The sequence below is a fragment of the Poecilia reticulata genome, chromosome 12 (genome assembly GCF_904066995.2).
Source record: "Poecilia reticulata chromosome 12, P_reticulata-male-v2, whole genome shotgun sequence".
Lineage (NCBI taxonomy): Eukaryota > Metazoa > Chordata > Actinopteri > Cyprinodontiformes > Poeciliidae > Poecilia > Poecilia reticulata.
In genome coordinates this window covers 3,040,141-3,067,131 of record NC_088841.1, presented here as the reverse complement: position 1 = coordinate 3,067,131, position 26,991 = coordinate 3,040,141, and the positions used below count along the sequence as shown (strand labels likewise).

The 26,991-nt window shown below is 39.6% G+C and overlaps 1 protein-coding gene and 3 long non-coding RNA genes across 7 annotated transcripts in view; 2 read left to right on the top strand and 2 right to left on the bottom strand.

The window, feature by feature from the left end:
- sez6l (seizure related 6 homolog (mouse)-like) overlaps positions 1-26,991 on the bottom strand; it is an 81,027-nt gene that overhangs the window by 41,669 nt on the left and 12,367 nt on the right. The gene's annotated exons all lie outside the window — the stretch shown is intronic.
- Positions 6,879-11,049, top strand: LOC145554334 (uncharacterized). Its single transcript, XR_014090330.1, has 2 exons — positions 6,879-7,251; positions 7,461-11,049. It is a non-coding gene; the product is annotated as an uncharacterized LOC145554334 (long non-coding RNA).
- LOC103462318 (uncharacterized) lies at positions 13,425-15,819 on the bottom strand. Its single transcript, XR_014090290.1, has 3 exons — positions 15,221-15,819; positions 14,515-14,607; positions 13,425-13,796 (listed from the first exon to the last, which is right to left on the bottom strand). It is a non-coding gene; the product is annotated as an uncharacterized LOC103462318 (long non-coding RNA).
- Positions 18,768-20,164, top strand: LOC145554264 (uncharacterized). Its single transcript, XR_014090291.1, has 2 exons — positions 18,768-19,586; positions 19,796-20,164. It is a non-coding gene; the product is annotated as an uncharacterized LOC145554264 (long non-coding RNA).

Here is a 26,991-nt window from a genome sequence, read left to right as displayed (position 1 = left end):
ATGAGTTTATGAACCATACGTCTTACAGATGATAATGAGAATCAGTAGAGAGTTTTAACAAAAGTCAGGTTATTTTATCTGAAAGATGAAAACATGGTTTAAAGGGTGGAAAAACACATTTTATTATCTGAAGATGCAAAAAAGACAAAAACTCTTAGTTTTCTTTTAAATGAACTACATCATGTATCAGTCTCTGAAAATGGAGAAAAAAGAGTTTATTCAGTTCCTTTAGTTAACAGACATAACAAAAGTCATCAGTAAAACAAATTCTCCACATCGGAATGCTACATTTCTTTGACATATTCAGAAACAGTGACTACATGAAAATATGCACCATTATTAACATTAATAGATTAGTTTTGTTTACTTGCATTACTTTGTATTACTTACTGCAGCTAAAATAAAAATACTGAACATCAAAAATACAATATTTTCAACAGCATATTTATGTTGATATGGATACATAAACTTCATCTGTTCAGTAATTTTTTATCATCATTGATCACCCATAATTAGTTCTATAAAATACATTAGTGGATAAATACTGGTTATTTGGCTGCTAAGTTTCACTTATAACTTTTTTTTTTACAATAATTGTACAAGGTTTACATTTATTGTGAAAAAATAAATGTAAATCTATTTACATTTATTATTAATGTAAATAAATAATAAAGGCATTTATTATTATTGAATATATACTGGATATTTGGGTGTTTAATTTCAGTTACACCTTTTTTTTTTTACAATAAATGTATAAATTCATGCTGTTTACGAGCAGCCTCTGTTTTACACAGTGTGATGGGTTGCCAGTTGGACTTTTGTTTAAGGTTCGTTTTCACTGAACTGGTTGCTTGTTTCTCTCAGAAGATCTGGCAACATTACCTTAACTACTTAAAGATCAAAAAGGAAGAAAATGGACGAGAGGAAAAAGACCAAAAGGAGGGAAACAAGGGAAGGAAGGAAGAGAGGAAAGGAGGTAGAATAGAAAAATGAGAGACTAAGAAGGTAGAAAACAGAGCATCTCCTTACTATAAAGTACAGTTGCTATTGCATAATAATCTCCTCAGGGTTTTGTCACGCCATGCAGAAAAAAGAACATTTTCCAGTGCTGTCAGTTTTGACTCAAAGCTTTCAGGTGTCTCACATGCAGCCTTATAAAGCACATAGCCACATTTTGAGAGGAACATTCCAGACCTTCACAGGTTCTGTGGTGATAACCACTCTAAGGCGATGTAAAGCAACTGCTGAAGGGAAATCTGCCCCCACACAGAGAAAGCATCTGCACTCCATTAATTCAACAGTGACCTTGATCAAAGCCTGACAACTCCCACACACCTGTTGATAAAAACAAAGCAACAGAATATCGCTCTGCCTCGCCGATATGAACAAACTCCGTAAAAAGTAACAACATATGGAGCGAGGGGAGGAAATCATGACGCTGTATTAGGTCCACTGTAAATAAAAAACAAAAGGTGGAGTAAATTTACACCAAGGACTCTCGAGAATTTTCTGGAGTTTGAAAAGTCGAAAATTCGTTAGAAAAAACCCCCCTAAAGTTTGAGATTAACCTCAGAAAATTCAAGAAAAAAAAAGGAAATTTCTGAGTTTGAAAAGTTTGACACAGCAATCAGTTACATTTTGAGAAGTTATCAAGTCAGTTCCAGCAACGATCATGCCAACTAAAGCAGCCAGATTTAGAAAAAATGACCAGAAGACTCCAAAGAACATCATCAGTCATTCACCCTTTCACACACACACGCAAACACACTCACACACAGATGGTGCTATGTCACATTGTACACACAGCTGGAACTCTTTAAGAGTATTCTATATTTTAGTTCCATCCCAGGAGTCACGTTAACCTAACATGACGAAAAAATCCACATTTGTAGATAGAAAACGGAACAAAAAGGAGGAATGTATTTCTGCAGAAACTAAATCTAAGAAATTTTCTGGTTTCAAAAGTCAAAATGTTTTTACTTATGAAATTCAGAAAATTCCAACTTTTTTCCTTGTAATTAATTAATTAATTTCTAAAAAAAAAAAAAAAAAAAATTAAGTTTTATTTTTTCTGAGAATTTTTTTTGACTTTTCAAGCTTATAAATTTCCAAGATTCTTCTAAAACAATTCTGAGAATAATCTCAGAATTTCTGAGTTTTTTGATGGAAATTTACCCGTTGTAAGAAACAGCTGATACAGTCCATGGTTGACACTCAGCAACACTGTCTGTCTGAATAAAAAGGCTAGCCTGGTCATTAAGGTTAATGTACACTAATGTTAACTAAACTGATAGAAAAATGCCTCTGTGTGTGTGTGCGTGTGTGTGTATGTGTGTGTGTGTGTGTGTGTGTGTGTGTGTGTGTGTGTGTGTGTGTGTGTGTGTGTGTGTGTGTGTGTGTGTGTGTGTGTGCATGTGTGTGTGTGTGTGTGTGTTTGCAGCATGTGCCTCAGCATCCAGCCATGAGCAGATGACCTCATCCATGGTTTCGTTCTGTGGTGCAGCTGTGCTCACTTCACTCCACTCCAATCCACATATTCATCTTAGATACTAACATATATAAAACTATATAAAACAGCACCTGTGACTCTTTCTTCTTTTCTGGCTCTGAGAAGACACCTCTGTGTTTCTCCCTCTCGACCAAGCAGAGTGTAAGAATAATCAACAATGCATTACTTTGCTCAACCATGTAATGGATTGTAGCGCAACACTGGAGTTTAACACTGGGTAAGTCTGTTTCTCTTTTGCTTTGATATTGCTCAACATTTTTCTGCTGTATGGATGGATGTCCAGCCAAAAATATCACCTAGGAGACAACCACTCTTGTTAGAAAGGGGTCAAAATAGGAAGAGCAGAGGCTAAGGATTCCCTTCAGTTCCCTGAATGAGTCACGCTCCCAATATACAGCATATTACACTTTCTTTTCCTGGTGTCTTTCATTAAACTTTCCCTTTTTTTGTTCTTCCTCATCTTTCAAAGCCTGAGCCAAAGTCAAACCTTAAAGCTGCAGATTGTTACTTTTATAACAAATACATTTTTTACATACTGCTAAAATTAACATTTTGTTGTGAGAGCATACAAGTTTTAGTTCCACTGCCCTCTTCCAATTCTCCCAGTACTAACTGTAAAAACACACCAGTTAGAAACAACTGAGTGGTGTATTTCTGTCCAGATGGAACTGATTGGTTGTGTTGAAACTGAGATCTGGGTCTCAATGGGGTTTTAACAGGTTAAATAAAGGAAGTTAAAATAAAACAACCAATCAGAACCAGGAGGAGTGTCTTAGTGCTGTCAATCACCCTCATGCTCATCCCTCCCCCTTTGCTCTCTAAGCTATAGCTGGCTCACCACAACATAGCCTGCCATGAATGCTAAAGCTAGTTAGCATAGCCATCAAAGTCGGTGGATAAACAGTTTTCCTGTAACAGTAAGTTGTTTCTCTGCCATTAGCACATTGAGCAGCGCATAAATGAGGATGATTGACAGCATTAAGTCCCTCCTCCTGTCTCTGATTGGTTGTTTCTGACCAAGCGGTGCATTTCTGTAGATGGCAATAGAACCACAGGGAGGAGTCAGATGAGTTCTACTGTCAGAAAATAGAGACAGTTTTAACAAATATGTATTAAAAAAATTGTTTATAGAAGTGACATATTCCAGCTTTAGAGGAATACATGAATGTTCTCAGAGCGGTGAGCATATCTACTCCATGGAACTAGCTCACCGACTGAAATGCTTCTATTAGTTAATGTTAAGATCAGCAACAAATCAAATCACCATCACAGAGTCATGGAGCTCCTGCCCACTCATGTTAACCCACATGTGTAATTGCACACATTTATATTAATCTTTTTCGTATATAGCAGTTAAGCTCGTTCAGTGTATAATTACCTCTCCTTGCTCTCATTAACCTTTGCTGCGGCAGCAGCAGCAGCAGATAGAAGCGTACTTATCTACTGCTCATGTAGCAATATGAAGATTAAACTGAGCCAAAAGAGAAGGACAGTCAGGTTTTACACTGAGCAACAGATTCTCCTCAGGACATCAAACTGATTCTTTCATAGCTCCAACTCATCTATAAATATGTTAATTCCAGTCCAATCCAAATACTTTGCACAGCTACATTTTATTGCTACTCCATTTAGACCTGTTAACTGAGCATTTTTAGTCCAGAAAATCTATGATATATTATATGTATATATATATCATATCATAGATACAGTATATATTTAGAGTCCTGATTAGTTGGCATTAAGTGATCAGCAGTTATGCAACGCATAGGGGCGCAGCACCAGAGGGGGCGCCAAAACCCCGTCTGGAGGGGGCAGCGCGCCGATGATGTTTTCCCATACACTTCTGCGCGCCTTACGCTCCTTCACCTCACGCACATAACGAGGTAAATGTAGCGAGTTAAACCCTTCACGTATCGTCGCCTCGGGGGGTGGCGTCACTCCTTCACCCTGACATTCCTTCCCTCGGGGAGGCGGGGGGCGCCGATCTATGTTTTCGCATCCACCTGAATAATGTGTAGTTGCGCCACTGGGTGAAGGAGTGACGCCACCCCCCGAGGCGACGATACGTGAAGGGTTTAACTCGCTACATTTACCTCGTTATGTGCGTGAGGTGAAGGAGCGTAAGGCGCGCAGAAGTGTATGGGAAAACATCATCGGCGCGCTGCCCCCTCCAGACGGGGTTTTGGCGCCCCCTCTGGTGCTGCGCCCCTATGCGTTGCATACCCTGCATACCCACTTTTTGCGCCACTGCCTTCACCCTGACATTCCTTCCCTCGGGGAGGCGGGGGGCGCCGATCTATGTTTTCGCATCCACCTGAATAATGTGTAGTTGCGCCACTGTCTGTCTGAATAAAAAGGCTAGCCCGGTCATTAAGGTTAATGTACACTAATGTTAACTAAACTGATAGAAAAATGCCTCTGTGTGTGTGCGTGCGTGTGTGTGTGTGTGTGTGTGTGTGTGTGTGTGTGTGTGTGTGTGTGTGTGTGTGTGTGTGTGTGTGTGTGTGTGTGTGCATGTGTGTGTGTGTGTGTGTGTGTTTGCAGCAGGTGCCTCAGCATCCAGCCATGAGCAGATGACCTCATCCATGGTTTCGTTCTGTGGTGCAGCTGTGCTCACTTCACTCCACTCCAATCCACATATTCATCTTAGATACTAACATATATAAAACTATATAAAACAGCACCTGTGACTCTTTCTTCTTTTCTGGCTCTGAGAAGACACCTCTGTGTTTCTCCCTCTCGACCAAGCAGAGTGTAAGAATAATCAACAATGCATTACTTTGCTCAACCATGTAATGGATTGTAGCGCAACACTGGAGTTTAACACTGGGTAAGTCTGTTTCTCTTTTGCTTTGATATTGCTCAACATTTTTCTGCTGTATGGATGGATGTCCAGCCAAAAATATCACCTAGGAGACAACGACTCTTGTTAGAAAGGGGTCAAAATAGGAAGAGCAGAGGCTAAGGATTCCCTTCAGTTCCCTGAATGAGTCACGCTCCCAATATACAGCATATTACATTTTCTTTTCCTGGTGTCTTTCATTAAACTTTCCCTTTTTTTGTTCTTCCTCATCTTTCAAAGCCTGAGCCAAAGTCAAACCTTAAAGCTGCAGATTGTTACTTTTATAACAAATACATTTTTTACATACTGCTAAAATTAACATTTTGTTGTGAGAGCATACAAGTTTTAGTTCCACTGCCCTCTTCCAATTCTCCCAGTACTAACTGTAAAAACACACCAGTTAGAAACAACTGAGTGGTGTATTTCTGTCCAGATGGAACTGATTGGTTGTGTTGAAACTGAGATCTGGGTCTCAATGGGGTTTTAACAGGTTAAATAAAGGAAGTTAAAATAAAACAACCAATCAGAACCAGGAGGAGTGTCTTAGTGCTGTCAATCACCCTCATGCTCATCCCTCCCCCTTTGCTCTCTAAGCTATAGCTGGCTCACCACAACATAGCCTGCCATGAATGCTAAAGCTAGTTAGCATAGCCATCAAAGTCGGTGGATAAACAGTTTTCCTGTAACAGTAAGTTGTTTCTCTGCCATTAGCACATTGAGCAGCGCATAAATGAGAATGATTGACAGCATTAAGTCCCTCCTCCTGTCTCTGATTGGTTGTTTCTGACCAAGCGGTGCATTTCTGTAGATGGCAATAGAACCACAGGGAGGAGTCAGATGAGTTCTACTGTCAGAAAATAGAGACAGTTTTAACAAATATGTATTAAAAAAATGTTTATAGAAGTGACATACTCCAGCATGAATGTTCTCAGAGCGGTGAGCATATCTACTCCATGGAACTAGCTCACCGACTGAAATGCTTCTATTAGTTAATGTTAAGATCAGCAACAAATCAAATCACCATCAGAGTCATGGAGCTCCTGCCCACTCATGTTAACCCACATGTGTAATTGCACACATTTATATTAATCTTTTTCGTATATAGCAGTTAAGCTCGTTCAGTGTATAATTACCTCTCCTTGCTCTCATTAACCTTTGCTGCGGCAGCAGCAGCAGCAGATAGAAGCGTACTTATCTACTGCTCATGTAGCAATATGAAGATTAAACTGAGCCAAAAAGAGAAGAACAGTCAGGTTTTACACTGAGCAACAGATTCTCCTCAGGACATCAAACTGATTCTTTCATAGCTCCAACTCATCTATAAATATGTTAATTCCAGTCCAATCCAAATACTTTGCACAGCTACATTTTATTGCTACTCCATTTAGACCTGTTAACTGAGCATTTTTAGTCCAGAAAATCTATGATATATTATATGTATATATATATATATATATCATATCATAGATACAGTATATATTTAGAGTCCTGATTAGTTGGCATTAAGTGATCAGCAGTTACATGTAGCCCGGGTGTAAATTTCTAGCTTTCACCGGTTTCTCAAACTCGTCATTAAATCACGTGATAATCCTGATAATAGTGTCGCTCTCACGAGACTATGAAGCAACCAATCACTGCCCAGTTTCTAAGGTCACATGTTGTATTGCAGCCTATTGGCTGGCTATATTAATTTGAGCAGGAAGTTTGAACACTAGATGCATTGGGGAAAGCAGAGCAGAGCAGAGCTGAGCTACAGGTTTGTTGAGCGTTATTCTTTATATTCTTCACCTTATTTTATTCTATATAAAAATCGCCTAACTATAATGGCGCCATAGGAGCCGATTACCACCAGACCAGCCAGGAGAGATGTCAGTTGTATGTAGAGCAACCGGCGGATCTGGTGAGTGTTTGACGTAGCGGTTAGCAATATGCTTGGTTGTGTGGGGTTGAGTGAACCCACACTGGGTTGAATAATGAAGTTTTAATGTCTCTAAATAGGATATTGATTGGATTGATAATGAACTTGATATTTATTGAATATAGATTTGTGTACACATCAGAATGATTGAATTGGATTTCAAAGTTTATTGGTCCTGTTTATTTGTACAGGCCAGAAGATGGCGAGCTAAATGTCCAGGCCTAGAGCCATAAGAAAAAAGATTGCACTACGTGTGCGAAGACTTCCGCTCTCCTGCCAGGATGGTAGGAGGCTCCTTGTAGCCTGAGAACTCTTTCTGTCTCATCTTGATTTCGGATTTCCCACCTGGGACCTAAACCACATCAAGGCAAGCACCTTACCCAGAGTCAGCCTGTCTTGGGATTTGATTACCCCAGCTTGGGGTCAACGGACTGAAGGGTGTGGGCTTGGTCAACTGTGGGGATTAATTTACTTTGGTTTTGTTTGTTTATTTTCTTTCCTAGTATTGCGCATGTTTTGTTTTTTGTATGGCCTTTTAAATGTCTATTTTTCTTGTTGGATTTATATGTGTTGTTGTCTTTCACCGTCAATATAACACACTGGCACACTGCAAATCTTCAGACTCCGTGTCTCCTTCATGAGTCGAATGCTAGTCTTCTGAGAAACCAGCCCAATTGATCCATTTATTCATATGGCATTCTTTAAATATACTACATTTATTTCTGGCGAGCTAGCCAGGAGGAGGCAGTAGAGAGCTGAAGAATTGCAGTTTTTTTGCCAGTATGGACATTTTGATGAAATATGAGGTTAAAATACCTAATGCAGTGTTGATTAGATATGCAACAAACACAGAAGCTGATAATGAAGTAGCTGACTTTTTGACTGGTTATGGACCAATGGAAAAGTTCAAATTTGTAACTGATTCTGACTCAGATTTTCATGATTGTATAATTTTTGAGTTTGTGTCAGGAAATGCATTAGAGAGGTTGCGTAAAATCTTGCCATACTCGTATAAGTGTCAAACTGGAAACATTAGTTATGAAATTGAAGAACTTTCAGTGGTTTGTTCCGAGTTAGAAACCAAAGAAAAAACTCAAGCTTACTTGAATGAAATGAAAAATTTGGCTAAGCTCACAGGTCAGGATTACACAGATGTTCTTCAGAGTGTAATGTCTCTACTGGGCCGGTCAATTACTGAACTTGGTCCAGCTGCTTTGAAGTCTTTGCCGGATAAAGAGGAGTTAGTCATGGCTACTCCCAGTACAACACCGCAGATGACAACGAAAGATACTGATTTTCTCAAATTGGAAGAAGTCACTGCAGACAGGGAGCTGCCACAAGACAATCCTGAACCCGTAACGGGGAACACATCACAAGCCTCTGGAGCTTTGCCAGCCATGTCCTTCTCAGCCCTCAACCCGCCTGGAGTGCAAAGGTATGTGGTTGAACACATCATGAAAAGCGAAGACAATGCAATACATATGTCCTCATTAAAATTGAGATCATTTTCTGGTCGAACCCCAAGACCTTCACACGAAACAGATTATGAAACTTGGCGATCTGTTGTAGACCTTTTGTTAAGAGACCCGGCTGTATCAGACCTGCAGCGTTCCAGAAAGATTTTTGACAGTCTATTTCCACCAGCTGCTGACATGGTTAAACACCTTCAACCAGATGCACCTCCTGTAAGTTATCTTAAAATTCTTGATTCTGCCTATGGGACAGTCCAAGATGGAGACGAACTGTATGCAAAGTTTATGGAGTTGTTTCAAGATGCAGGTGAAAAGCCATCAGTTTATCTTCAACGCTTACAAGTGACTTTGAACCATGCTGTAAGGAGGGGTGGAGTATTGGCTGTTGATTTTGAAAAACATTTACTGAATCAATTCTGTCGTGGTTGCTGGAATAACTCTTTAATCTCTGAGCTCCAACTTAAGCAGCGTAAGGCAAACCCACCATCTTTTGCAGAGCTGTTACTGTTGCTACGAACAGAAGAAGACAGAGAAGCTGCTAAAGCCCAGCGCATGAAACGGCATTTAGGTTCCAGTAAACCCAGAGTTAGCGTGCAGTCACATGTTTGTACATCAGCTGAAGAAAAGAGTGCTTATGATAACCTGACTAGCATCACCCAACAACTTGCTAAGCAGTTAGCTGATGTACAGAAACAGTTGGTTGCTCTTACAACAGCACAGGCTGGTCAGAAACAGTCCGTTTTGCCGAAATCTGTGCATGTTTCCAAGTTCAAGCAGCCTTCGCAGATTAGCAAAAGTTCATCTCAATCTTCTCAAAAAACTGCAGTTTTACCACCCAAGCCAGGTTACTGCTATAATTGTGGAGAAGATGGACATATAAGACCAAAATGTGACAATCCTCCTAATCCTTCACTTGTTGTTGCCAAGAAGAAGCAATTTGTGGAAAAACAGAAAAAATGGCAGAAAATGAACCCTCACAATGCTCTGCCGTTAAACTGAACCCAGTTCTTGTTGAGGGACAAACGGGAACTGCAGAGGACCAGAAAAGTCCCACCAAGCAGACACCTATAAGATGCACCAATCTGTTTCAAGTAACCTCAGAGGCTACAAAGTTGCCACAAGGGCTGATTGGCTCAAAATGTACTGGTCAAGTAACAATAGCTGGTCACTTAGTTCAATGCCTGTTAGATACTGGATCACAAGTGACCACAATACCAGTTTCTTTCTATAATCAGTATTTTTCTCATCAACCAGTGAAACCATTAAATGAGTTGTTGCAAATAGAAGGAGCCGCAGGCCAAGCTGTCCCATACTTGGGTTACATAGAAATGTCAGTCATTTTTCCTAAAGAGTTTGTTGGTACAGATTTGGACGTTTGTACTTTGGCGCTTGTGGTTCCAGATGTTAAAAGTGGAACTCAGACCCAAGTTCTGATTGGAATGAACACCCTTGATTCCTTATATGACGAGCACTTTAAAGATGAAAATGCTAGCTTTAGCCCAGCTAAGTATGGCTACAAAGTAGTTCTTCAGCTGCTTCAGTTACGTCACCAGCAAACCCAAGAGTCCAGTGTATGTGATGTAGGACTAGGCAGTGAGTCACCTGTTATTTTTCCAGCAGGCCATACCATCGTTCTAGAAGGCTATGCCTGTACCAGCTTGCTGCCAGTTAGCAGTTGGGCATTAGTTGAACAGCCTTCTACCCCCCTGCCAGGAGGTTTATGTGTGAAAAGTTGTTTGGTGTCATTGCCTAAACATGCACCTCCCAAGATTCCAGTGGTTATCACAAATGAGTCGAACCACAGCATAACATTGTCACCATCTGCTTCTATTGCAGAAATCACAGTATCACCACAGCTTCTGTCTGAGGTTTCCTGCTGTAGTGCGCAGCTCAAGAACACTGACAAAGTTGATCTCCAATTTGAATTTGGAAATTCTCCAATTCCTCCTGATTGGAAAGAACGAGTGATTGCTAAACTCAGAGAAATTCCAGAAGTGTTTTCCCATCATGACCTCGACTTTGGATGTACTGATCGGGTGAAGCATCACATCCATCTTCATGATGAGACTCCATTTAAACATCGTGCTCGCCCTATCCATCCAAATGATATTGAGGCTGTTCGCAATCATTTGCGAGATCTTCTGGAGACGGGAGTAATAAGAGAATCAGAATCTCCATTCTCTTCACCGATCGTAGTCGTTCGAAAGAAGAATGGGGATGTTCGGCTTTGTATAGATTATAGAAAGTTGAACCTCCAAACGGTAAAGGATGCTTATGCATTACCAAATCTGGAAGAGTCCTTTTCGGCTCTCACTGGTTCACGATGGTTCAGTGTTCTTGACTTGAAGTCAGGATATTATCAGATACAAATGGAGGAAAGTGATAAGCCTAAAACAGCATTTGTGACTCCACTTGGGTTCTGGGAATTCAATAGAATGCCCCAGGGTGTGACGAATGCACCTAGCACTTTCCAACGCCTTATGGAGAAGTGCATGGGTGATTTGCACTTAAAAGAAGTTTTGGTCTTCTTGGATGATTTGATCATTTTCTCTGACACCCTAGAGGAGCATGAGAGTAGGTTGATAAAAGTGTTGCATCGACTCAGAAATTATGGTCTTAAATTATCACCACAGAAATGCAAGTTTTTCCAAACATCTGTGCGTTATTTGGGTCATATAGTTTCTGAACATGGAGTTGAAACAGATCCGGAAAAGATTAGTGCCTTAAAATCCTGGCCAGTTCCGCAAACTTTAAAAGAACTACGATCGTTTCTTGGCTTCGCAGGTTATTACCGCAGGTTCATTAATGGCTACGCCGCTATTGCTAAACCTTTGAATGACCTGACAAAAGGGTACCCTCTACCCGCAAACAGGGCCGCAAAGCAAACATTCTAGATAAAAGCTATGATGTAAAGCAACCTTTTAATGAAAGGTGGACTGCACAGTGTCAATCTGCTTTTGACATATTGATTGACAGATTGACGACAGCCCCAGTACTCGGTTTTGCCAACCCAAGTCAACCTTACATATTGCATACAGATGCTAGCACCATCGGGCTTGGAGCTGCTCTTTATCAAGAACAAGAGGGAAAGCTACGAGTTATAGCATATGCCAGTCGTGGGTTGTCTGCCAGTGAAGCCAGATATCCAGCCCATAAATTGGAATTTTTAGCTTTAAAATGGAGCGTAACCGAAAAATTCCATGACTATCTTTATGGCTCCAGATTCACTGTCATTACGGATAACAATCCATTAACATATGTCTTGACCTCTGCTAAACTTGATGCTGCTAGTCATCGATGGCTTGCTGCGCTGTCTACATATGATTTTAAATTGCAGTATCGTGCAGGCAGCCAAAACAGTGATGCTGATGCCCTCTCCAGGAGACCACACCCCCAGACACCTGATCCACAGAGAGAATGGGCTATGGTGCAACAGTTCATCACAGCACATATGGATAAACCAGAGGATACTGCAGAACTCACCCCTGATGTGGTTGGAGCCATTTGCCACACACTCTAAAAAGAAAAAAGTTGATCCAACTTAATTGAATTACTTCTGTAGGTAACAAGTAATTCAATTAAGTTGGATCAACATATATTTTTTAGTTTGTTTAACTTGATAAATGTAGGTCAGTCTAACTCAATTTATTTACTTTAATTCATATACAAATTTTTAATCCCTCTAACTTAAATTTATAGAAAGTCAACTCAAAAATTTAAGTTGTTCTAACTTAAAAAATGAAACTATCCCAAAGTCGTTTTGTACATATTTTGTACTTATAATCATGCTTAAATATAAATCACTTTTAAAGTATGTTTTAGCTTTTACAATAGGAGTATAATTCCTTTACACTACTCAAAAATTCAACTTGGTTCTAATAACAAATTTACATTGCACAAATAGAAAATTTTTTATTTTATTGTGAAATCACAAACTTACAGATTTTTCACAACATATGCACTGAACATACTACACAGATCTTTTGCTTTTCTGCTTAATTGGGTTAGCTTTTTAGTAAACTCAACATGGGGTATCCTAAGTCCAGTTCTGGAGAGCTACCATCCTCCAACTTTCAGATGAATCCAATATCCAAATAAAATCAACTGCTAATTACTATGTCTCTGCTCAGCTGAGTGTCTGCTGGTGTGTGAATTCAGTAAGGTGATATTGAAATAGTCCATCTGAAAGTTGCACATTGATGGCTCTCCAGAACAAACCTTGGACATCCCTGTGTGAGCTTGTAGAATCCAGAAGTATTCCTCTGAAAAAATAAGGTTTTATAGATTTACCACAAGTCCTCCTAAAATAAAGGAAATCAACATTCTCAATCCCTAAACTGTTTTTACATAAAATGTAACAACATGTGTGACTGTTTTTAACATCTTCAAGAACAAACTGAAAACAAGCAATAGCATCTACATCCTTTCAAACAAGGGAGTGGGTCATGGCTGCAGCATTTAAACCATGTCCGATACTTATTTAACTGACATCAGAACAGAATAGTAAACATTAAGCACTGCTTAATCTAAATTGAAAAAAAAGAAGAAAAAACGCTGTGAAAGTGTCTGTGAACAATACTACAGCAGCCTACTAATGCTGTGGCTTTAATATGCACAATGTCCCAAAAGAAATTCAAAAAGTTCAGTCCCTTGAGGTTAAGCTTCCAAAACATGACCCCCTCATGTTCAAACAAAGACAGAAAATAATCTGTCCTTTAGCACAGGATGCAATTGTCTTCACTGTGAGGTCTGAAGTCTTCCAAACAAATTCTGAACTTTGGGAGACATCTTGTGTTGGTCAAGTTGCATGAAGATTTTTTGAAACACTTCAAATGTGAATTGCAGAGGCTTTGGATAAGCCAGGTTAAGGGCATATATCAAACCCAGAAGCAGGGCACATGCTGAGGCAACTGAAGTCAGGTCATGCAACACCTCCACTCCCCCAATGACAATGTCTTCTGGGGATTCTTTCAATCCCTCTCCCTCCTTCCGAATCACAAACACTGCCAGGATAAGCTGTTTGAGTTCCATCTGGGCATCATCTCCACTGCTGCCCTGTAGTGAGATAAACAACATGTTAAACTTGAAGACTGTAACTAATCTCTCAATTGAAAAAGAAAAGCCTTATAAATACAAGCATCAAGTATAAGTGTAAAGGTGTACAGCTTGTGAATTGAAGAGAATCGTTTATGGCATCTGAAATATCCTTGATAAATTTTCCAAGTTCACAGTTGCATTACAAATTGAATAACTCAAAGGGTGATTTTTAATGGGTTTTTTTTAAGATAATGCAAGCATGTAACTTCATATGTGTTTTGTCATATTGCAGGCTTTAGCTTAAACAAATTTATAGATTATACATCAAAGCAGAATAGTAATTCAAGCCAATGGTAATCTTAGGTTGAAAATCAACACAAAATGCATATTTCTGTTGCTTATCAGATATTTTGGAGCTGGTATGAAAATAGCATGACTAAAACAGTCTTATTAACTTGTTTTTATTATGTTGGTGAACAGTAAATGAAGTTGATAGTGAAGTTAGATAATGGTCTCTGCTGAATAGCAAAGCACACCACTGCTGGATTTAAGCAGGACTTAGCCATGTTAAATTTACAATTCTGACACCAAATCTGCCTGCTGTATTAAAACAGATGTTTACATATAGCAAAGCCAGGCCAGAAATAATTTAAAAATGTAAAAGCAACTGACATTGAATTTTTCATTTTTTCTGAATGGATTAAGATGCAACTTCAAACCTTTAAAAGAAACTTACACACTATTCCTTAATAAGGTCTTCTGGATCCTCTCCAAGAAAGGTGATGAGCCCTTTCAGAACACATTCCCTTCGAATCCCAATGTCCTCCACCTGGAGAAAAATTATTGTTATCAATATTCCATATCTCTGACAAGATTTCGGATGCAACAGTAATATATTCAGGCTATTCACAACAGCAAAGGACTAACAAATACCATAATGTGCAGCCCACATGTCCACCGGTCTTTAACAGTTCTCTTCAAAATTACGCAAATTCAACCTCTGCCATATTTATGCTTCAGGTCTCAATGTGTGAAACTAGACTATATTGTTGAGGTTTAGGCTTTTTCTTAGCACAATCTACTGGGACTAATGAATATCATTTGTTGTTAAAGAGATATCTTGCAGCATAAAATTGATGCAAGTCTAACGTTTAAAAAATTTTAATTTTAAAATAAGCTAAAAAAAATGTTTCTGGCAAGTTGGACTGAAAGGTGCATTTTATGAATTTCATGAATGAACCGCAATACAGACTGACTGACTAAATCCACCAAAAATACATAAGACAGTTAAAATTGCTTTTCTTTGAGTGATATCAGCTTTGCACAAAGTGTATCAAGTATTAATAATTAAAACAAAAAGTCTGAAAGTAACTAGATACTTTAACTTCTTTGCTTTAAATTAAAAATGGTAAATGTCCCCCAGATATCGATGATATCCATACCTCATCATAGGTTCTCATGATTCCAGCTATTTTTGCATGTGTTGCTCCTCCCTTGGCTTTGATGACTTTAATCAGCTGACTTGAGAGCCTGTCCAACCGGGCAAAGAAAGTCTGGTCAAGGGGAAGAGCCATGAGTCTCAGGAACTCTGCATTAATCTGAAAAACAAAATAAAACTTATTTAGTATGTTACAAAATGACTTAAAAGTAAATACTGACCAATCATTCCAAAATCTAAGTAAAAATCCTCAATCTGCATTACTTGCACTGCAAATGGGGCATTTGAATGTGGTTAAGTCATTGGTAACTGTTTGGTGGACTGGATGATGTCTTGATAAATGGTTCAGTAAAGCATTCCAGGTCTTGAATCTACATGCGCAACTTAAATATGTGCATGGACATGAATAGCCCCGTACATAATGCCTGGGATTTAGTTTGTAGTGCTTGAGCAATTCAGATCTTCTGGAAAACACGCTCTTGCAGTCTTTGCATCTCCACATGAAGTGCAACACTAGAAGGATAAGACAGGAACTGAGTTACATGTATGTTGCCAAATCTGAAGGCAAGGAAGATGAAACAAATATGGATGGAGAGTCTATTTTGAGTACTCTCTGAGATGACTCAGCTTCTGACCCCATGTTGAGGGAGAGCTCATCAACCCTTTGGAGGAAATTAATTTCATCTCGTTCTTTGACCAACTATTATTCCTTTTACTTTAAGCTCCCTAAATGACGTTATTTATGGAACCTATTTTTGAATTAGTTTAGAGTATGTGTTTTTCATATTATCAATACAATACAGCATAATAACTAATAACTTTTTTTTTGTTAAATTAGAAGCTTAGTGAAGCAAATATGGCTTACCTTCTATGGTCTGATGATGCTTGGTTCCAGGCCTGGAGAGGAGGAAAGAGAAGTTAACTCAAAGTTCCTATAAACATGAATTGCTTATTTTATTTTTTGCTTTTCCCTTTTTAAGAGAAATGACATGGATTATTAGCGAAGTTCGGATATTATACGTTTTATATCCTGTCGTCAGTAAGCAGCCTGACATTTGGAACAAATGGCTTCCCTGACTGCAGCTCACGGTGACTAGCAGAGCGCAGTTGCGTCACATTAAATAAGTTTTGCGTATAACACTAACACCTCCGTAACTGTACGTTAAGCTTACCCATTAAAAACAACCTGTCCAGTAGTTCCTGTTATAAAGTCTGGCCGCCACTGCAGTGCATTAGCTGCTCCCACACTTTGACCCAGTCTAGCTTCCGACCGGAACACGCCAGCAGTCCTCGGTCCACATTTCATATTGTTCACTACATACAAGGCTTCTAGCTACTTAAGTTCTTTAGGGTCAAATTAAAAGTATACACCCAAAATAAACGTTCACTAACTAATAGAGCAGTTAAGTTCAAACATGCTCCGCCGAATAGCGCGGCTCATTACAACTAGCAAATGTGTTCAAAGCAAATAACTGATGATACTTCGACGTTAAACACAGTTAACTGTTTCAAATTAAAGGTAGAAAAAGTCATGAATATTTTTACACCGTTTAAATAATATTTTTTCATGGTGTGTAGAATACTTACTGTTTTATTACAATCCGATGAACAGTCAACGGTCAGAAGAAATGGCGGCTGCACACACGGTCGGTAAAGTGGATCTGTCTCGGGCAAAGCTTACGTAATGACGTCAGACGTAAAACTGCATTCAACTTAATTGGTTCACTTCAACTCAAAGTTAAACGTTTGTTTTAGATGAAATGTGTGACTTTTAAGTTAATTGAACTCATGAAAGTAAGTTGACACAACTAAAGCCAAACAATTAAGTCAGGTTAAAGTAAAAAAGACCATAACATTAACTACAGCCCAAATACACTTTTTAGAGTGCAGCTGTCTGCTGAGAAGCCAAAGTCCTGATGGTCCTTTGGAAAGAAACATTACTCTGGTGGAAACGATGAGTATAACTCCTACAGTCCTTCCTGATTTGTATGTTGATGAGTTTCAAGGATTGTCGGTGCTTCCATCATTGTCCCTTCATGACATCAGGGAGAAACAGAGAGCTGATCCTGTTTTGAGAGAAGTTATTCATCAGCTTGAAACGGGAGAAAAGATCCCTCCAACAGCTAGAGCTGAACTTCCTGACCTTCCTCTTCTGATGAGAGAATGGAATCGTCTTGAATTAAGAGATGACATCTTGTACAGAAGAAGACAGGATGGTGAGATTTTATCATTTCAGCTTGTGTTGCCAGAGGAATGTCGTCCTGTTGTCCTTTCAAGTCTCCATGATGATATGGGCCACATGGGGATTGAAAGAACACTTGACCTTGTAAGATCGCGATTTTTTTGGCCCCGCATGTCTGTAAATGTTAAAAACAAGATTAAAACTTGCAATCGCTGCATTCGCCGGAAAGCCCTGCCAGAACGAGCTGCACCATTAGTGACCATCCAGACCAGCCGGCCACTTGAGCTCCTGTGCATGGATTTTCTATCAGTTGAACCTGATAAAAGCAACACTAAAAACATCCTTGTCCTCACAGACCATTTCACCAAGTATGCTATGGCCTTTCCAACAGCCAATCAAAAAGCAAAGACTATCGCAAAATGTCTGTGGGAGAATTTTATTGTGCATTATGGGTTTCCAGAACGCCTGCACACAGACCAAGGGCCTGATTTTGAGTCTCACCTCATCAAAGAGCTCTGCAACATTGCTGGCATTAAAAAGTCGCACACCACGCCATACCATCCTCGTGGGAACCCTGTTGAAAGGTTCAATAGAACTTTGCTCAGCATGTTGGGTACATTGGAGCCAGAGCAGAAAACTAGGTGGAAAGAGTACGTCAAACCACTTGTGCATGCGTACAATTGCACCCGAAATGAGGTCACAGGCTTTACTCCATATGAGTTGATGTTCGGTCGCTGCCCAAGACTTCCTGTTGACATTGCCTTTAACTTGCCTGTCAAAAGTCCCTCATCTCGATCACATTCTCAGTATGTGCAGAATCTGCGTTCTCGGCTGAAGGAAAGTTTCCAGTTAGTTTCCAAAAATGCAGAAAAGATGGCAAGAAGAAACAAGATTCGTTTTGATCAAAGAGTGAAACCAGCCCATCTTGAAGAAGGTGATCGGGTATTAGTGAGAAATGTGAGGTTCAGAGGCAAGCATAAACTGGAGGATAAATGGGAGACAAATGTTTATGTGGTGGTTGGTAGTATGGGTGATCTTCCTGTGTATGTTGTAAGACCAGAAGCGGATCCCACTGGAGGGACCCGAACTCTGCACCGTGACCTTCTTCTCCCTTGTGGATTTCTTCCCCAGATTGAAGAAGTTGATCAGCCAATTTCTACACCTACTTGTAGACCTCATACCCGCAGTCTCCAGGAACCAACAGAGGACCTGGAAGAGAGCCTGGATGAGGAAGATGAGTGGAGTGTGCCTCGGTTCTCAGTTTTGTCACCTGTGAAGGTCAGTGTTGAGGGAACAATCCCTACCCAGCCCATGAGCAGGGTTACAGAAACTGAAACAGAGATGAGGATTCCTTCACCTGATGGTGAGTTGTCTCTACTGTCGGATGCTATGGACCCACCATTGGACCAGGAAAACGTTTCTTCAGGAGATGATCAGATGGACCCTAAAGATCTACTTGAACCTGAGCTGAGTCCCCCTGAGGAAAATTTGGAGTCTCATGGCCCGGTAGAGACGTTACTTAATTCAACCACATCCTCATCGCATTCCGCTGAATCACCTATAGCCACTCGTGAGGTTACTGGAGAATTAGAAGCTGAACAGCCAATTCGTCGATCTAGTCGACAGACAAAACCAGTCCAGCGTCTGCAGTATTCTGCTTTAGGCAAACCACTAGCTTCTGTAGTGAAAACCCTTTTGCATAGTATAGCAACTGCTTATGATGAAATGTTTATTGAACCTGCATCTGCTCCCATATATTCTAATATCCAGGTGGTATAGCATGCATCGGTGTTGCATGGATTTAAGGGGGGAGGGTGTAGCCCGGGTGTAAATTTCTAGCTTTCACCGGTTTCTCAAACTCGTCATTAAATCACGTGATAATCCTGATAATAGTGTCGCTCTCACGAGACTATGAAGCAACCAATCACTGCCCAGTTTCTAAGGTCACATGTTGTATTGCAGCCTATTGGCTGGCTATATTAATTTGAGCAGGAAGTTTGAACACTAGATGCATTGGGGAAAGCAGAGCAGAGCTGAGCTACAGGTTTGTTGAGCGTTATTCTTTATATTCTTCACCTTATTTTATTCTATATAAAAATCGCCTAACTATAATGGCGCCATAGGAGCCGATTACCACCAGACCAGCCAGGAGAGATGTCAGTTGTATGTAGAGCAACCGGCGGATCTGGTGAGTGTTTGACGTAGCGGTTAGCAATATGCTTGGTTGTGTGGGGTTGAGTGAACCCACACTGGGTTGAATAATGAAGTTTTAATGTCTCTAAATAGGATATTGATTGGATTGATAATGAACTTGATATTTATTGAATATAGATTTGTGTACACATCAGAATGATTGAATTGGATTTCAAAGTTTATTGGTCCTGTTTATTTGTACAGGCCAGAAGATGGCGAGCTAAATGTCCAGGCCTAGAGCCATAAGAAAAAAGATTGCACTACGTGTGCGAAGACTTCCGCTCTCCTGCCAGGATGGTAGGAGGCTCCTTGTAGCCTGAGAACTCTTTCTGTCTCATCTTGATTTCGGATTTCCCACCTGGGACCTAAACCACATCAAGGCAAGCACCTTACCCAGAGTCAGCCTGTCTTGGGATTTGATTACCCCAGCTTGGGGTCAACGGACTGAAGGGTGTGGGCTTGGTCAACTGTGGGGATTAATTTACTTTGGTTTTGTTTGTTTATTTTCTTTCCTAGTATTGCGCATGTTTTGTTTTTTGTATGGCCTTTTAAATGTCTATTTTTCTTGTTGGATTTATATGTGTTGTTGTCTTTCACCGTCAATATAACACACTGGCACACTGCAAATCTTCAGACTCCGTGTCTCCTTCATGAGTCGAATGCTAGTCTTCTGAGAAACCAGCCCAATTGATCCATTTATTCATATGGCATTCTTTAAATATACTACATACAGCTTTTCAATCACATGTAGAAATCATCAGATATGGACAGTGTGTCACTTATTAAAGCTGCAGTATGTAACTTTTTTTAAAATATATATATTTTTACATATTTGTTGGAATTGTCACTACATTGTGACAAATTGATGTGTATTAAACACAGATAATCTGTATTAAAAAAAAAAAAAGTCAAACTCTGCTCTCTCCCAGTGGTAACCAGAAACAACCAATGAGAGCCAGGAGGCGGGTCTTAGCAAAGCAGCTTCTCCTGTCATGAAGGCTAGCGCCAGTTAGCATGGTCTTTAATTTCTAGCTATGTGCTGATCTATGCTGGTCTTTCACAATGCACTTCCACTCCAATTAATGGAGTGGAAGTAAGGGGATAAGTAGAGTCTTCAGTCAGAAGCTTCTTTAGGAGTTGTAATACAGACTGCTACAGCCATCAGCATCAACAATATAAACTAACACATGTAATTTCCCTTTTGAACTAATTAAGTATTTTTGAACAGAATCAAATTGGGTTGAATTGTATATTTTTTTAAGGTAGCATAGATATCTGAGTGAACTTCTGTGAAAATGACATCTAAAGAAATTAATCCTGATATGATAAATGTAAATCTTCAACAGTTTAGTTTGTGGACTTGCAACGACCAAATTCAGAGGGATATTTGATATTCCAGGTAAACACTAGCACCTTCTGGACTGATTCATGTTTCACAATATATGTCATAACAATACTATGATCCTTTTATTTTATTCACCAATTGGTGCATACAAAACAAAACAAAGAACAAAAATTTAACATATGTGGGTTAGGATACTTCTTTTAGGATGTTTATTTTTCCTTGTTTTTCTAATAGGAATATTAGAATATACAAAATTTGTGCAACCTTGGAGTAATTAAAACAAGGAATTGTAGATGTGGGAAAGAGACAAAAACAAAACAAACCAGAACAAAGAATAACAGTTCAACAGCAGCTAACAGTGTTTGGTTTGCAGTAACAGATGAGGCTGTAGGAAGGAACATACAGGCGGTCGCGCGTTCCAAACTGCAGCGGCTTTGGGACGGCAAGTGTCTTCTCATGCGAAAATATTTAATCCTCGTGAGGATTAAACGTCCTCGAAAAGAAAGCGAAGAGAGAGGCAAGTACGGCACAGCCGGAATATGTCTCCTTCTCTTCAGGGCACTTCAGATTTGGATGTGGGGTTTAGGGCTGAGATTAGAGCGGGATTAGGTGGAAATGTCAGAGAGGGAACGCTTAGGGAATGAATACAGTCAATGAAATTCTTGACAAGCACGCGGCGGGAATACAAACCTATGTGTGGAAGTGTGTCTGCGGTGAAGTGTTTGGCGGGCACTCTGCTCAGTGAAAACACTGCTGTTTGAGTATGCCTGCAGACAGAAGTCATTGAAACCCTCCTCACACGCTGTGTCTTCAGAGAGCGGCCACACAAGCAGACTGCGTGTGTGAGTGTGCATCTGTCGATGTTGTGGGGACCATTGCTTGTTATGGGGACAAATCCTGGTCCCCATGAGGAGAAATGCTGTTCTTGGGTTAGGGGTTAGGTATGTGATGGTACGGGTTAGGCTGTAAATGAATGGAAGTCAATGTGAAGTCCCCACAAGACACAAAAAGACGACTGTGTATGCTGTGTGTGGTTTGGGGAGAGGGGGTGCGGGTTTGGGGCGCTGGAGATCGTAAGGGTGGGGGGGTGTTAGTGAAGCAGACTACCTCTCTGCACTGCTCTCTGGTTCTATTGGCTAAAAATATACCATTCGGGCATTACGTTACGGCTAATCACCATGGTTATTATAATTAGTTAAAACAACTTAAATAGAAACTGAAATTAAGGATACACTTTTGTTAACTGAAACAAATAAAAATGACAATTAATGGGGAAAAACTATAACTGTGTCTTACATTTATAAGACTAAAACATAATGAAATTATAGATATTTGTTTCCTACTTTGTTTTCATATTCATGAATATATTTATTAGCTTTGTGAACTGATGTGAAATAGATTTTTTCCCAGTTTACATCAGCTGTCAATACATTACAGTTCTCCATACTTCCCCTGGTGGCGCTAATGCTAGTCCACAAAATGGCGACAGCATAAGTTGGGAGTAAACTCCATTCAGCTGTTGTTGAACAATAATTGAATAAATTTTTTTGATCATATATTCTGTTGAGTATTCACTACCCAATCCATGTATACAGAACTTTCTTTTTGAATTCTGCACCTAAAAATTCAGATTCTCCAGCCTGACAACAATCTAATTGTTGCGTACTGCAGGTAGAATACTGACTGCTCATAAGTACTCCACACAACAAAAATAGATAAAAGAACCTTCACAGCCCTTTCAACTGCACTATTTAGTAGTAAAGTCAAGGAAAGCATTTCAGTTTAGTGCTACATCAGTAGACCTGATTCAACCAGCAGCTTTTGTTAACAGAAGAAATATTAATATTATTAATAATATTTCTTCGTCCCAGATATATTAAAATAATTCTTCCTCGGTTGACATTTGAACTAATCCTGTTTTAATTCACTTGTCAGTTGAACACGGAACATGCTGGTATTTACAGGGACCAGCGTGTAAAACATTTGCGTCTGAGCGGTTTGTGATGCCTTCACCAGCCTATTGATCCACAGTAATGAGTTCCCATTTTGTTGATTGCCTCATAAGCTAAATGTCAAGTTAAAGGATGCGTCTGGTGGCGCCACACAAAACAACGTGGATGCTTCAATACTGCTCGACCTTCAGCAGAGCAACCAGCACTCATCAGGGCCAGAAACCTCCAGAAAATCACTGGAAACTGCTCACAAATACTACTATTAATGTCGCCATCTAAAACCAGCGATCATAAGCTGCTATGTGAATATCGATATTTCACATTTGACCAAAGTTGATGAAAAGCTGAGATGGAAACTGACAAGTGATGCTGACATGAGGCTCAGAGCAACATGAGAGAAGCTGCAGCAACGCTGCTTCCATCCTAGATATTTCTATAAATCTCATGTATTTTCCATAAATCTAGATTAAGAAGTAAAGTGGAAATAAACAATAATTTTCTTCCAAAGAAAACCAACGAATATCTCTCTAAGTTTAATGGAAAGTGTGTTTGTTTGCCAGTTGAATTTTGCAAGTTAAATATCAAACATGTGGATAAGAATTTGAGATGATTTATCAGTCATTAGGGTGTGTGTGTGTGTATACACCTGTAAATATGATCACTGTCACACAGATAGAGTAGAAATGTGTGTGTGTGTGTGTGTGTGTGTGTGTGTGTGTGTGTGTATGCGTGTGTGTGTGTGTGTGTCTGACGCCCTGTCACAGTTATGTGGGCTCTGTGCTTTTAATTCATGAATAAATAAAGAGCTGCTCTGGATTTCCTTACCAGCCGCATGAAACGTGAAAGAAAGCCGAACTGAGAGGGGTCAGAGAAGAATGGAGGAAAGCTTTTAGGGTGAACCTCGCCGTGGTCATGACCCAGATGTCAACAAGAAGAACATCTAGTTATAAATAATGAAGCAAAAGAGAAACACCAACATGCAGGGCGAGAGAGAAACAGATTGATGATGCTCTCAGCGTCAGGAAGCAGCAGATCAAACTGCTTTTCAGTATATTTTATATATCACTGCAGTGGGATTCTTATGAGCTGCCGCTTGTATAGTTGCACAGTAAAAATTTTATAGCAATATTTTTGGTTTATTTAGCTTGTCTTAGAGAAAAAGAATAACAAAGGGTGTTTGTTTTTCAAAGTCATATTTTCACTGTGTTATTTTCCAAACTAGGCATTTATTTTTTGAGCTAAACATGTAATTTTCAAGCTAAATATTTATTTTCCGAAATATATATTTAACTCGGACTTTAAAATTGACTTGCTAACTAAATATTTAGAAATCAAGTTAAATATTTAGCTTGCTAAATAATTAAGTCCAAGCTAAATATTTAGCCAACATGCAAATTGGCATGCTGAAAAGAGGAAGTGGACCATCAAAATAAAAGCTGGGTTTTGCTGGAGTTCTATACAAACTCCTGCGACTGGCAACACCTGAATCACTCCAGTTGCAGGAGTTTTTATTTTTTATTTTTTTTGTCAACTAAATATATATTTACTTTGGAACTAAATATTTAGCTAACAAAATATTCAACTTGGATCTAAATGCTTAGGGTGAAAAAGAAGATTCAAACATTTAGTTGGGAACTAAATTTATAAAGGTCTGAATAAATATTTACTTTGAAGCGAAACATAAGGTGTAAGGTATAATCATTACTTCTGTTGCACTGATTCTGGTGCTGAAAGCAGATGGATCACAGCTTCCCACCCTTAAAAAGAAGTAGAGACTAGAGCTGAGATTCAGTCTGAAAGACAAACGTTACCATTTAGCGTCACACATGCAGGTTTTGCTTTTAAGAGATGTCATGAAACAGGATGTTAAATTTGAGGAGGACTAATGGGATTGGTCAAAAATCAGCCGAATGATTGGCCAGAAGAGAAGGAAATACGGGAAGCATTAAGGTGATTGGTCAGATTGGCAGAAAAGTTGCTTTTACTATTATAATTTTAGTTTGTGTCTTTTATTTTGCTTTATGCATATTTTTTGTGTCATTAGGACATTTATTCAGGACATTTATAAGTAGGAACTAATATCCAGGATGTTGATTCTGGATTTTACATCATTTTCAAAACTGATAAAGATCAAATTTAATTTACATTAAAGCCCAAGAATACAACTGCTCAGTCTTGGGAACACTTCCCAGTGAAAGCCTCTGTCTACTGAAATAAAGCCCAGAGATTTTCAAAGGTTTTTCTGCCACCTGACTGAAAAGTAAAGAACTGCGGCACACATTAGTGACTCTTATATCCGACCAACTCGCAGTTTATCCTGTCAGGTTCTTCAGAGCTTCAGAATCAATTCCGTTGACATTTAGCATTTTCATCTTTTTGAGCTCATCATGTGTGACAGGTTTCCTCCCTGCCTCATTTCAGCTACGAACACATCCAGAGACTGGATGACCTTGTTTTCTGCTGTTATAAATGTATTTCCTCCGTGGCAGCAGCACATCTAACGGGGGCCCTTCAGAAACTCTTGAAAGTAAATCAGGACTAACCAGCCAACCTCGGGGCTGCCTGGCTGGCTTTAAAGTCACAGAAAACACGCTCTGCTCTGATGTTACGCTGCGCATTCTACTCACTCAACCATCTGGTCCAATCAACAGCTCGCTGTGTGGATGTGTAGATCAAACAAAAGATGGCTCCCACTCTTCGTTAAGCGCAGTCTCCTGAGAAACGTTTAGCATATTTGCTGTTTGCCCAGAAGTTCTTTAAAAGTCACTTGTTTTGGAACGAGGTGCTGTCACTACGACGGCGTATTAGAGACAGAAGAAATAAATAACACTTCTGCCAAAAAATACTCTGAAATTTTGAGATAAATCTCAGAAATCTTCTAGAATAAAAGGAGTAAATTCCAGATAATATCCAAAAGTCAGATTTTTTTCTTGCCCAACTCAGACACTTCCAAGTTTTTTCATAGAAAATTTCTGATTTTTTTTTACTTTTCAAGCACAGAAATATCCTTGTTTTTTCTAGAACATTTATGAAAGTAATCTCAAATTATTTTCTTAGTGTTTTTGGCAGAAATGTACTTCTTTAATCTACAATGTCCCTAATGCACTATGTGTGTAGTAACCCTGATGCGTCATTCATGCCAAAAAGGTGAAAGAGGGACAGTTGATACAGTTGAAACCAGAAGTTTACATACACCAAAGGAAGACAAAGGCACATTTTTTCTCACTGTCCGGAGTTAAATCAAACCAAACTTGTCTTGTTTCAGGTCAGAATTACCAAAATAATCAAAACAAACCCCAAAATGCCTTATATACTTATGAGAGGACATGTGTTGGCTACACATCGGTGGCTTTAGATTTAGTCTCCGAGTTGACGAGTCAGAAATATTCCACAAAGAATACAGGCATATCAAATCGCTGTCTGGATATTAATGGTTCTGAAAAAGCCATTTCATATAACTACTGGTCGAATGCAGTGTCAATCAAAATGGGGGGCTCTAGGCTGCCCAATAAAAGTGTCATAATGGACACTGGCAGAGGTTAAACCCTTAAATCTCAGCCCCGGAAAATACAATGGAAAAACGGCATGTGGGCATTCTGGTGCAGATTAAGAGGTTAAATGGTGAAATAATGAGAAGGAATATGTCACAGATTTAAAACCAGAAGTTCACATATAGAATGATTATCTCTTTAAAACAACAGATTGCCAAATTGTGGCATGGGGGCCACAATTTGGCCCCCATGCCAAATTGTGGCATGGGGGCCACAATTTGGCCCCCCACCTCAGTGGCCCTTGGACCTCAGTCCAAGGGCCACTGAGGTGGCCCTTGGACTGAGTTTGAGCTAATTGCTGCTGTCTGAAGGAGCTGAGAGGCATAGAGGATGGCTGCTCTGTGAGCTTGGAACCTGCAGCTCAGAGGAGGAGCTTCGTCCCCAAAGGCAGAGCTAGGTCCACCAAGGCATTTTGCCCAGCTGAATGGTTACCATAGAGATTAAAGGATTTCTCAAACAGGCATGAAAGAATCAAGGCAACACTCCACGTATGTTTTTGATGAGGGAATAACATTATAACACAATGTAAAGTTAATTTTACATGATACTGCC